The 11,452-nt window shown below is 38.3% G+C and overlaps 1 long non-coding RNA gene across 1 annotated transcript in view; it reads left to right on the plus strand.

Annotated features, from left to right (window-relative positions):
* Window positions 1–7,304, plus strand: part of LOC138798614 (uncharacterized) — an 82,575-nt gene extending 75,271 nt beyond the window's left edge. The window contains exon 2 of the long non-coding RNA XR_011364111.1: window positions 7,216–7,304. This is a non-coding gene — a long non-coding RNA (uncharacterized lncRNA). The remainder of the gene's footprint in view (window positions 1–7,215) is intronic.
* The last annotated feature ends 4,148 nt before the right edge of the window (window positions 7,305–11,452 follow it).

The following is an 11,452-nucleotide window of genomic DNA, read 5'->3' on the forward strand; positions in this document are numbered from 1 at the left end:
AAGCAGTTTGCTCTCTCATCATGCCTTTGATCCCGGCCGCATACTTGCGCTCACGGGAATATGCGGCCGGGATATTCCAGGGAATCCCTGTTAAATTCCCTGGAATATCCTGGCCGTATATTCGCGGGAGTGCAAGTATGTGGCCGGGATCACAGACATGATGAGAGAGCGCCGATACCGTTGGACCAAAAGTCCAACAGTCCGCTCATCTCTAATATTAACCCATTCATGTTTAAGAATCTAACTTTGTTTATTTAGCATACAGGCTCTTTAGGGGTATTCCAGGAAAAAAGAAATCAGGGTGATAAATAAAAAAAAGTAAAGAATCCCCAGTTGCTGCCAGTCTGATGGCTCCTGGTCCCCTCTGTTCACTGGTGTTTCCTGATTGCTGTTTCTGACCTCACAGGAACCAACCTCTCAACTGCTCACTAGTTGAGGTGGAAGTTAAGTGGCAGAGTGGACAGTCTCTATGGCCTCATGAATCATGAGAGCCATAAAGAGTGGCCTGAGAACTGTTGGAGTAACAGCAGTGGGTGGATCAGGTGAGTATTTTTTTTATATGTTTGGTTTTTTTAAAGCCTTCATGCTATAGTATTTTTTCTGAGGCAAGAAATATCCCATTAATGGAGTATGGGCATGGCCATGTTAATGTAACCAATCATTTGTTTCCTTTGCAGAGAAGTGTCCCCAGATTTGTCTAGCAGTCACTCAAAGGAGTTATTTGGGAATAAAAAAATGGGGTGGGATTTAAAAAAAAGAGAAGGTATACTCACCTGCACTGATCCTCTGCAGTTGCTGCACTTATGCCTCCGCTCCCCAACCACATATACATTTTTTATACCCATATAACCTCTTTAAGGGCTTTATACATGAAGTAAAGATGCAGATTGGTTTTACCTATTGCCCAGTGATCAAATGCCAAATTCTAAAATGCAGGTTTGTGTTTGGTTGCATCTTTTATGTGGGCATAAAAAGAAATCATTAGTCGGCAGCACATCACCTCGTATAAACACGGGACAGGTTACAGTAATGTAAAGTGGTATGTACAAACATATATAAACAGATTTCCCTGGCAGCAGCTTGTCTTCCCAAGAACAAAGGAACTGGACAGTAGGAAGACCCTAATTTGGCGGGTTGTGGATCCTTCCAAAGTTCAGCTGACATTTATCTAATGTTTATTGCAAGCTTTTCAAATATTGTCTCTGATTTCAGGTGTGTACAATCTCCCTTTAGCAAATAAATTAACCCATGTATCAATCTATTTATCTTGTAGTATGTAATGTTTGTTTATGCTACCATTCTGGAGCACTGTGCGGGTTTCTGGCACACTTTCTGGTATTAAGAATAGTGCAAGAGTCTCAATGGATCTGTGTCAATTTGGATGGATTATGAAAAAGAACACAATATAGTACCGTAAACCAAAGAGGTGGCTAACAGCTTATGGCTGGCTGCCCAGCAGCTTCCCTCCAGTGATCAGCTGTTATTGCTGGGTGATGCCATCCATGTCTTACCACATATTTCCCCTGCAGTAGCCACCTACTGCTGTACATATGATGCCCTAATAGAGCATATGGTCAGAGGTTCATGGTATATGATAGTACACTTAGCACTGATGTGGCTTCAAAAAGCTCAAAAACTTCATAGAAAATAAATAACATTTTATGCAAAGGATGGTGTTCTCTGTAAGGCTGGGTTCACACTGCAGTTTTGCAATCCGTTTTTTTTTTTCATACGTTTTTGCAAAACCTTTTGTGCATCCGTTTTGACCCTTTTTCCATTGACTTCCATTCTAAAAAAAAAAAATCAGATCAAAACGCACCTTTTTTTAATAGTAAGCAAAATCATAGTTGATTACATTTTTGTGTACGTTAAAAAAAAGGATGTGTTTTGAGCCGTGTTTTTTTTTTTTTTTTTTTTATAATGGAAGTCAATGGAAAAATGGATCAAAACAAATGCACACAAATGCATCTGTTTTTTCCAAACGGTTTTTTGCAAAAACGGATGAAAAAAAACGGATTGCAAAAAACGTAGTGTGAATCCAGCCTTAGAGAAAAATCATCAGTTTATAAAATGTGCCCTGAAATTTTCCTCAAAACTTTGAGAAAGGTATACAATAACCTACCTAGAGATATAGGAGAGCAGGCCAACGTCAGTTTGATGGCAAGGCATGGAGATAAAGGACGGAGGAGTGGGAAAGCCTTTAGGATAATTGGACAGTTTATTATTGAACTAGACAAGGGAGATTTAATGAAAGTCGACTTGTTCATAGAATTATTTGCGGAATAAAATAATTTAATCAGTTCCATTGTCAGCGAGACCCTTCTCAGCCAGCAGGGGTAATGCACCGATCTACCAGACGTCACAGAGATGACAACGTCTACAACACAAAGGGCTTTTCAAATTGCTGGAGAACAACCGGCTGTATCCCTGCGGTGAGAATCAGGAGACTGAATGGGTAGTGTATATTGCAGATTATATTAATGTTTTACCATTCTTTAGTTTAATCAAATGGTGAGAAGCAAAAATGAAAAATGCTGGTAAATAATAAAAAGTCTGGCGCAATCAGTCAAGAAAAGGACATTATGATCGTGCCAGAAACATTGATGATATGATAAACATAATTCTATATTTTATCTTCTGTTTAGGTCTATGAACAGTATAATGTCTATAGGGGCTGGTTTATGGTCCCTCAAATTCTCCCACATGGGGGAAACACTGATCCAAAATGTGAATGTCTGTCAGATCTAGAATTTTTTTCTCTGCTTTTTATATTTTCTGTTGGTCAGACAAGTCAACTATATACAAAATTGTGTCCATCTTTTCGGTACTATCATTGTGAGTAGACAGGTTAGAGCTCCTTCTATTTTGAGGCTACAATTTTAGTATTCTCTGATTTCCTTGTATTCTGCATCTTGAGCATGCATAGGTTTCTCACCATTGTTTTCTGCTGGGGCGAGAGGCGACTGAACGGGAAGAGTGTAAAGGAAGCCGGCACATCAGTACAGCACGATTCTGGATGTCTATATCTTTGGTAACTGTATTTTTGGCAATTGTGTGAAATCAGCAAGGGAGTCTTGGAATACACTCTGGAGTAGGCCAGTCATTGCAGGATGCACTTACTTCATGTTTCACAATAGCCTTCTCTTTCCTTATACTTTTCTGACTTCAGATTATATCAGAATTTCACAGTTATATCCATTTGAAGAGCAGGGTTGGCTGCTTCTCCTATTTTTATTACTTTATTAGAGTTCATTATGGCAATGCTGGAAACATGGCATTAGGCACTATATATATATATATATATATATATATATATATATGGAGAATTTTCAGATGCCATTGTAAGTCAGTGTGTTTTTCTAATCCTGGATGACCCCTTTAAGTGAACGCTCTTAGGTTATGTTCACATCTGCTTCGGATGCTCCATTGTTTTTCTGTTTATCTTGGCAGATCCATTGCACAACAGATACAGACAGACCCCATTGATCTAATTGATTTAATGGGGATCTGTCGGGTTTCTTTTATGGTGGCTGTCATTTTACTAGACTTTACCACACACAAAAAAATACTGCCTGCCACTTTTTTTTCTGTGCTGTAATTTGGTTGAAATCTGCTATAGAAGCCCCTGAATCAGATGTAAACATAGTCTAAAAAGTTCATGATAATGGTTACTTTTATATATATATATATATATATATATATATATATATATATATATATGTATATGGGGTAGTTCCCCCCCCCCCCCCCCCCCCCAAAAAAAAAAAAAAAAGTAAATAACTGGTGCCAGAAAGTGCTGCTGTATGTCCTGCAGGGAGCAACGTATTCTTTTCAGTCTGACACAAGGCTCTCTGCTGCCACCTCTGTCCATGTCAGGAACTGTCCAGAACAGCAGCAGATTCCCATAGAAAAGCTCTCCTGCTCTCCAGACTGGAAGGAAAACCACTTCCTAAAAGAAATGCAGCAGTTGATAAGTACTGGAAAACTTGAGATTTACTAATATAAGTAAATTACAAATCTTTGGCACTTTCTGCCACCAGTCGTTTTGAAAGGATTTTTTATTTTGAACTACCACTTTAATATCATTATTGGTTCATGAGGGTGCTGGCACCACATAGTGCTCCTGCGGCCACTGGAATCCACTGTGTGTTACACTATTTGTCTCCATATTACAGGGTTCCGTGTCAGGAACTGTCCAGAGCAGTAGCAAATCCTCATAGAAAACCTCTCCTGCTCTGGACAGTACCTGTCATGGGCAGAGGTGGCAGCAGAGAGCACTGTGTCAGACTGAAAAGAAAATACCACTTCCTACAGGACAATTTAACAATTAGGATTTATAAGGTCAGCAGGATTATATATATATATATATATATATATATATATATATATATATATATATGACATGGAGAGAATATATGGATTTGGAGTCAGCAAGGAATTTTTCTCCCTAATATGTACAAAATTAGCTTCTACTTTATGGATATTTTTATGCTCTCATCTGGATCAACACTGTAGGGTCATAGGCTGAACTGGATGAACATATGTCTTTCTGCCTTACAAACCTTGTTACTATGAACTGTCTAGACCAGGAGAGGTTTGCTCTAGGGGGTGTGCTCCTGCCCTATACAGTTCCCAAAATGGACAGAGATGGCAGCAGAGAGCACTGTGTCAGATTGGATAAAACTACAGGACTTTCTCTGGGACATACAGCAGCTAGTAAGTACTTGAAGAAACGAACTTTAGGTAATTTAAGGTAATTTACAAATCTATCTAACATTCTGGCACCAGATGTCTTGAAAACTATCTTTTCTTACTTCGGAATAACTCTTTAAAGTATCCCCATCCCGTCCCCTTCAACACACACACAAACATGCTGAGAGTAAAACCAGCTTTAAATAAATATATAATTGTCATATCATGTCTGTGAATGTATGGAATAGGTACAAAATAAGATTACTTATTTACTTACTACTATGTAGTTTACAGCTACAAAAATTTTTTTTTTATAAAAAAAAAAACATGCATACCTAACACAATATTTAATGCTGAAAGATAAAAACAACTTTTCAGTCAGATATATTTTTTTATAAATGATATTTGGTCATATCCAAAGCAACAAAACTAATTTACTCTCCAGTAGGCTTAACTACTATACACTGTGAATTGTATGCTTCATTAACAGCCTAAACTTTCCCAATTCATAATTTTACACCACATACATACACTAGCAATGGAGAATCAACAGTACTTTTAACCTATCCATATGTTATATTTAAAATAAAGAAAAAAAAATTATACTTTTTAAACTTAAACTAAATATATTAAACTATATACAGTATATATATATATATATATATATATATATATATATATATATATATATATATATATATGTTGCACAGAATTGATTCCTTTGTTAGCACAGATGAAGTATTGTGTTTCACTCACAATTAGGTGTGACTGACAGGCTGAGGTTGTTTACTTGGCTAGTAGAGCAGTAGGACCGGCTGTTCCCTGCTAGATCTGGTTCCTACCGCCCGTCTAGTCAAATCGACAATAGATTAGATAGAGAACAATGAGCCTAGAATGTGATGCTGTATCACTTCTACCCTGTTAAAAGATTTTACCAAATCCACCATTCTGACAGATCAGCAAAAATATTCACACTTTTATGGACTCCGGTTGTTATTAAAATTGTTATAACTCCACAATTTTTTATTACTGTATCATTTTTGTAAAAGTATGTTATATTACAGTATATTACATAATAAAGACTGATTTACAAATACAATCAATGATGACCAATGACCCAGGTAATTAAAGGTGTGTTTTAGGTGTTAACCTTTGTCCTTCGAAAGTCTTCTAAAAACATTGAGGGATTTGCTAAACATCTTGCAAAATGCAAACATTGGAGAGTTGAGATAATTTCTTAATTCGTTAAATTTAATTTGAATTTTTAGTTTAAAAACCAAATTTAAAAAAACTAAGAAATAACCCAACATTTAATCATGTATTGAAATAAAATAATTTAATATTTGTACACTTTATATATGATTGCATTTGGGTATTGTATTTGGTATAGAACATTTTAATTTCCAAATCTACAGATATAGAACTATATGATAAGTGTTTGTTACTTTGTATTGAGAAAAAGATTCCTATGCTGAACCTATGTAGCAAATATCAACAGGGTTAATCAGATGTACAGTGGGGGAAGGGATGGGTGTAGGATCTATTGCCAGACAGGCTGGGATGTAATGAACTCCATTCCAAAATGTATCATGCCTCTAGGGCTAGAGTGGTCAATTGTCCATGGGATTAAGCAAACCCTGCTGAAAGATCCTGTAAGGCTGCACTGTATATGATGGTGCTGCTGGCTTTATGAGAAACAGCTCCACAATGATTGAATTAGAGGACAAATCCCTGAGGTCATGAATATTTCATATAGGCTAAGAGGACTAAACATGTTTACATTCACTTTCATGAGTTGGATCTTCTTATAGTACGTATACATGTTCTGGGAAGGTAGGCTGACAGTCTTCTATTTGCATTGCTAGAATCAGTGATGGGGACGTTTGGTTAGTCTATTGTCAAACTCAAATACAACTATTCCAGCCATTTAAACAACAATGTTCATAAGGCTCAGTCTGACATCTTGTGTGCCTTGCATTGGGACCTGAGGCTCTATTTGTTGTAGCTAGTAATAATAATATTCAAATTAGCGCACAGATAATCTAGTAAAGCTATCTATACAAAAGACTAGTGGGGTTAGATGTAAAAAAAAATCAGTCTGTAAAATCATATTTATTGTGTCAATTATAATAAAAATGTCTCTACATGTGAAATGTTACAAAACTTTTTTTTTGTGTTTATTATTGTAATTGTGTATGTATATGGCAATAATTTACCATAAGGCACACAATGCATTTTATGGGACGTGTGAATGCAGCCCAAGACTTCTGACCACTGCCAAGTGCAGAACTCGGGCTGTGTTAGGCAGACCCATAGCTGAGCATGTGTGCTGCTGCTATATTCACTCGGGGGACAATGGACCTTCTCATCAGTGGTTAGGGGATAGCTTGTAATATTGGGATAACCTCTTTAATGCATATTAGTCTCATGATTAATTTGCTTCATTTCCTACAACTTATTTTGGAAATCTCAGTAACTAGATATGTTAGGAAGTATAATAAACTAGCTTTTATTTTCTTTCAGATAGCATACTTCCTGGAGAATGTCTCGCCAATGGAAAAAGCCCAGCACACTACATGATCCTAAGAATAAATAAAGTGAAAACATATGTGCTTGATGGTATCTGCTGTTTGAATTAGAAATTCTGAAGTTTATGGTGAAGGAATAGTTTGCTCTGTACGCCAAGCTCTGTATGTGCTTACTACAGACATATGAAGAACACAACTTTTCAGGTACAGAATAGAGGCTTTGAGCGCAAGATTTGCACTGATCTATTGGTGGACCAAAGATTATCTAGTAAGGACTTAAAGAAGCACTGCGTTGTGAGTTTAAAACCAACTGAAGGCAACCAAAAAATACTGTTAGTTAACCTCTTCCTACCCGTAGGAGATTTTTGGCAAATTTATAACTCCTCAGGGATTTTGTTTCCACACTGTTCACTTTGCAATAAAACTGATAAGTAATCTTATTTCTGTAAACGATTATCGGTCGTACTGTATTCGGCCAATATCAGCCGTTACAGACGATAATCGTCTTGTGTATAGAAGACAACGATCAGCCAACATGAACGAAGTCAGACGATTGTTGTCTTTCAACATATTGAAAACTCAACGATCAATATAGCAGCCTTCTGCTGCCTTCGCGCCGTGGAATAGGAGCAGTGGCACTAAATCGCTGCTATCCCCTATGGGCTGCCCGGACGATCTAGCCATCACCCGGGCAGCCCCCCTGCAACTTCCCATGGCCCCCTGGCTCTTACCCGCTCGCTGCTGCCGCATGTAATAGAGCCAGCAGCGAGCGGGAAACAAGAAGCAAGCGAGCGCTGACCTGACAGGTCGCCCCGTGTAATAGGGGCTTAAGTCAGTATGATTACTTTGAAAGTCTAGGTTCACACACTGTATTTTTTGGACGTTTGACTGAAGTCTTTTTGGGCATAATTTTGAGGCCAAATAACGTCCGTTATTTTGAAATCATGGGTGTAATTGCTAAATAGTGAACATTATTTTGGTACATTTAAATTTTTAGGGGGAAAAAAATTGGTTTTAAATCACCGTATTCTTACTTCTATAATCTTGTAAATTTTTGCGCTGTAATCCTTTTTTTTTATCGGCTTCAGATTGGTGCATTTTGTTTGCTTTTTATTACATTTTATCTGAAATGGGAAAAAGGGGGCAATTTAAACTTTATTTATTTTTTTTACACTCTTAAGTGACCCTAGGGGACTATAATAACCAATCATCAGCTTGTTTATACTGATAAATGCTATGCTTCTGCAAAGCATCGATCAGTTAGACCAGTGCTCTGCTGATAAAGTCTGCCTGGGGCAGACATAATCAGCAGAGGCACCATGGCTGCCACAGAAGGTAAGTATAGTCCTCCAGCAGTAACCAATCAGCATCCCGTTTTGTTTTTGTTTTTTGCTGCGGGGTGCAAATCGGACCCCTAACAGGTCTGGAGCCTTTCAGGTTACTCTCCGCATGCTCCAATCAATATTGATTGCAGCATGCAGAGGGTTAAACTATGGGGATTGGACCCACCAGGTAGTATCAATCAGGTGTCAGCTGTATAATACAGTTCCAGAGCCCACTCTATATGCATTGACCACTGGACCACCGCAAAACAGGAATATTGGTGGTTGTTGGGAGAGTTTTTTGGCCTCATAGTGTGTTTCAATATGGGAAACTAGATTGTGAGCCTCATTGGGTACTGGAACTGATATGAATGTTTACGGCCTTGTTACAACACTGCAGTATCTGTTAATTCTACATAAGCAACATAAAATAAGACATAATAATATAGCAAATCACCATAAGGGCCCAGGAAATACAGAAAGCTACATAAGCTTGCTAAGCCTTGCCTTGCCTGTTTGAAGAAAGTATTTTTTATTTCCAGAAGTTATTTGTTTCATTCTTATTGGAACATATCACCATAAAAACAAAGTATTTTGTTTTGCTTGTCATCGATGCAAGCCTATAACTTCTCAATGGTAGGCTGTACAGCTTCACTTGAAATAGGGGATGTGTAGTCAACAATGGAGAAAGTGGAGGTGGGCACAAACAATCAAGTTGGGTAAAAGGCTCTTAAAGATCTACTAGATCCCACTTCATTTCAGGCACTTGTCATCCTATCTAAAAGGACCCTAAGGCCTCTTCCTCACCTCTAGAGAATCCTTTACCTGACCATTATCTAAAGTGTATGGCCAGCTTAAGTTGCTAAGAGCTGATAACTAATAGAATGCAGTAAATTATGGCATTTCTTTGCCCTTTGGTCTGTATTTTTGAATAAGCCGCGTATTAGGAACCTGTTATCAGCACACATTTATTGGCTTGTGTTACAGCTCCAGGGCCATTTGGTTCATTCATAACATTTATGATCCTTTTTAAATTTTGTATCTGTTATGAGGGTATACTTAAGTCGTGAAACCTTGATCATAATCTTAGTTTTATACATTCCTTCCTATGATAATCTTGTTGCGCAGCCAGGGGTATATCCACTCATCACACCGATAATACCTTAAATACAAAAACACACAAGCCTTGACTCAAGGAGGTGTGAAATCTATTTGCAAATGAAATCACTTTTTTTGCCTGTCTAGATGTTTATAACATATCAGTTTTATTTTTTATTAACGCGTACCTGTCATGATATACGCTAACACGATCAACATAAAGTCCATTCTGTTGTAGAAAGTTTGAGTATCAATGGATATGACAACACTTGGTGATTCCTTGTACAAGCCCTATTGGATCAGTACTGACTAGAGATGAGCGAACCTCGAGCATGCTCGAGTCCATCCGAACCCGATCATTCGGCATTTGATTAGCTGAAGTTGGATAAAGCCCTAAGGCTATGTGGAAAACATGGATATAGTCATTAGCTGTATCCATGTTTTCCAGACAACCTTAGAGCTTTATCCAACTTCAGTAGCCACTGCTAATCAAATACCGAACGTTCGGGTTCGGATGGACTCGAGCATGCTCAAGGTTTGCTTATCTCTAGTACCGACCTGACATGGGTATTTATGGATTTCATGCTAGTTGGGTCAGCGTACAACATGACAGGTACACTTTGAGGTTGAATTTGGTCCATTTCTCTAGTCTGCTCTTCCTCACATATATGACATTTACCTTACCTCAAACTAAACGTAAAATGTGCACAAAGGGGGCAAGGTGTTAAATGAGACTGCTGTTAGGGTATTCCTATCTCGGCTTGATATCCCCTGTCCGTGGTGATCTCCCTGTTCTCAGGATTGGTTGTGATCAGTTTTTTATCCTCTTTCAGGAGCCCAAGCAACAACAAAAAGAATAAATAAAAAGAAACAAATAAAGTATAAATAAGATACAGTGGTACCTTGGTTTAAGGGTAACTTGGATTAAGAGCGTTTTGCAAGAAGTTTTTTAAAATTGTGACTTGGTTTAAGAGCATTGCTTTGGTTTAAGAGCTCCCTGTACTGGGTGGGAGGGAGAGTGGGGAAGGGGCATGGTCTGCATAGTGGGGTCTTACAGCACTGTACTCTAACCCAGGAAGCCTCCCTCACCTTCCAAATCATAGCAGATTGACCTCAGGTTCAGGGCTACATCAGGGGACAGGACTGTGGAGGTAATCTCTCCATAGCTGTAACCCCTCTCTACCCGGACAGAGAGTGCTGCATTTTTGTGCCCACATATGTCCTGCTCATTCCTTCATACTCCCTGCAGTATCTGTCAGTTCTTGTGTTTCCAATCCTCTCAATTCCTGCTGTGCCTGCACTTACACTCAGCTGTACACACTGCTGCTATAATGTGTCTGCACTTACACTCAGCTGTACACATTGTTGCAATTATGTGCCTGCACTCACACTCAGCTATACACACTGCTGCTATAATAGGCCTGCACTTACACTCAGTTACTCACAGCTCTGTGATTCTCACTTCCTGATTGGTCCATGGTGAACACACCCCTTCCCCATTGCTGTCATGTGACCACGCAGACCTCTGATAGCAGTCCTGCTTCTCTATTCTAGCCTGTTGTACTACCCTACTGCATTATGAGAATCTGCAGTTCCATCCTGTATCTACAAACTCAAACTGTTGCTGTTTTTCTCAGGTTTATGCACTTACTATACATTATACACCACATGCTGATTTCTATACTGTACAGTAACTTATAATATAACATATTCACTATGTTCTACATGTTATTCTGAATAAAATAAAATAAATCATTATTTTAGGGGTGTGGAACCAATTGTCTGCATTTCAGTAATTTCTTATTGGAAAAT

The sequence above is a fragment of the Dendropsophus ebraccatus genome, chromosome 8, assembly GCF_027789765.1.
Source record: "Dendropsophus ebraccatus isolate aDenEbr1 chromosome 8, aDenEbr1.pat, whole genome shotgun sequence".
Classification (NCBI taxonomy): Eukaryota; Metazoa; Chordata; class Amphibia; order Anura; family Hylidae; genus Dendropsophus; species Dendropsophus ebraccatus.